The 1,950-nt window shown below is 64.5% G+C and overlaps 1 protein-coding gene across 2 annotated transcripts in view; it reads left to right on the top strand.

Annotated features, from left to right (window-relative positions):
• Positions 1-1,209: 1,209 nt before the first annotated feature.
• TNFAIP8L1 (TNF alpha induced protein 8 like 1) overlaps positions 1,210-1,950 on the top strand; it is a 16,876-nt gene continuing 16,135 nt past the window's right edge. The window contains exon 1 of one of the 2 annotated variants that reach the window (XM_039247485.1): positions 1,210-1,301. The gene's annotated coding sequence lies outside the window, so the exon portion shown is untranslated. Of the gene's footprint in view, positions 1,302-1,734; positions 1,785-1,950 lie in introns of those variants that run through there. The other variant, XM_039247487.1, reaches the window with a different exon arrangement.

Below are 1,950 nucleotides of genomic sequence, written 5' to 3'. Positions count from 1 at the left end.
CAGGGCCCAGGACACGCCCCCCCCGCAGGACCTGAATGTCAATAGTGCGGTGGAGAAGCAACCCTGGTTTGGGAGCGCGCAGGACCCGGCGGAGGGCAAGAGGGGGTGGGACCCCAGCACTCCTGGGTTTGAATCCCGGTCTAGCGACTCAGGCAAGCCGCTGCCCCCTCTGGGCCTCAGTTTTCCCTCTCCAAAATGGGATAAGGAGCCATTTCATTTATTTTTGCCTCATGAGCAAAACTCTGTGTCAGGGCTCTGTGTGTCCCACGTGGACGCGGCAGGCACTTCACAGACATGTGTTGTCTGGCCTCCCCGGGCCCTCGCTGGAACTGGGACCCAGAGTCGTGATGCAGGGAGGAAACCGAGCACAGGGGGGCTGGGAGCCGCTCCTGGGCCCAGTTCCCAGGACTCACAGCTGCATCCTCCTGGGGGGGCCCCCAGCTGGCCTGGCCACCTTACCCGCTGGCGGCCACGGGGCTCCTGTGGGCTTTGCCGGCTCATTCCCACGGAAATCGAGGCTGGATCTGGGGTTTCCAGGCTCCGTCCACCCAGCCACTGCCCCAAACCTCACCTGAGAATCTACCTGAGCCCAGGAAGATTTATCTTCAACCTTGGGTCAGATTCAGCCTGTCTGGGGCTGCAGGAATCTACGCTTTTTTAAAGGGTCTCCCAGGTGATTCTGATATAAAGGGTTCCTCGGGGACGTACTTTAAGAACGTGCTTCGGCCCAAATTCCAATTACCCAGGTGGGTAAAGTGAGTCCCAGAGGGAGGTAGGGGCTTGCCCAGGGCCAGAGTTGGTGTTTTTCTTTTTGGCTCTCTCAGTCTTTCCTCCTCGCCCCCTCCCCACCGGGTCTCTCAGGGTTTTTGACTCAGGATCTCCTTCCTCTCCTTTCCTTGGCTCACTCGCCCCCGCCCCGCTCCGCATCCGGCCCATTTCAAGATTCCGGAGGAATCTCCCCGCAGCTGTTTGGCCCCGCCCCAGACCCCGCCCCTCTGGATGACTTGCTTCCATTGGCCTCTTCGTACGTCGCCCGCTCTTTCATTGGCTGAACCTACGCCCTCGGCCCGCCCTCACTGTCGGCCCCAGTCCGGGCCTTTCCGCGCGGGCGGGGGCAGAGCGGGGCGGGGCCGAGGGGCGGGGCGATGGGGGCGGGGCCGAGCGTCCCGCCCCGCCCCGCCCCGCCCGTCCCTTCCCTCCTCAGTCCTCCCGCGCGAGTCCCGCGGCCGCCGCAACGGCCCCTCGGAAGCGGCCGTACGGAGCCTCGACGGTCGGACCGACGGACAGGCCCCGGAGAGTAGGTGAGCGAGCGATGCCGGGGCGCTCCCCACCTCGGGGGCCATCTGGACGCCCTGTCTCGCCCCCATGCCCCTGCCCCTGCTGCCTGTGTCCCTGCTTCTATTTCTTCCTTTGCTGTATGGGGGTAGCGGGGGGGGGGGGCAGACTGGGTGACCTGCCCTCCCCACCTGCCAGCCCCTCCTCAGGGCTGTGCTCTGAGTCCGGCGTCCCCTCACCCCCATGGGGACTCTGATGGACTCTGCCCCTTTCCCAGTGCAGGGTGCCAGGCACTGGGGCCAGATTCCACAATCGGAAGGGCATTCTGGTGGTGGGCAGCCTGGCCAAAGGTGTGACGATGGGCATGAGTGTGGCTTCTGGCTGGCGCAGGCAGCTAGCTGGAAGAGTCGTGGCCGGGCCCACCCAGACTGGCCACCTGGGAGCTCCTCTGTGGCCTGAGGCTTTGGCCTCAGTTTTGTCAGCTGTGAACTGGGACCATAGCTGCCAAGGTGATTGGCAGGTGACCTGACCCAGATCTGCACGCATCACCACCTCCTCTACCCTGGGGGGTTTCTCCTGGAGGACGGACAGTCCCAGCTGTAAACAGGCCTCCAAGGTTGCTTCCTGAGCATACCCACGCCCAGCTTGGGGAGCTGAATGCCTCGGCGGGGGGGG

This window comes from Hyaena hyaena, unplaced genomic scaffold (assembly GCF_003009895.1).
Source record: "Hyaena hyaena isolate Hyena2069 unplaced genomic scaffold, ASM300989v1 scaffold_296, whole genome shotgun sequence".
Lineage (NCBI taxonomy): Eukaryota > Metazoa > Chordata > Mammalia > Carnivora > Hyaenidae > Hyaena > Hyaena hyaena.
Note: the sequence above shows the minus strand (reverse complement) of the source record. Positions and strands in the feature narration are given on the sequence as shown.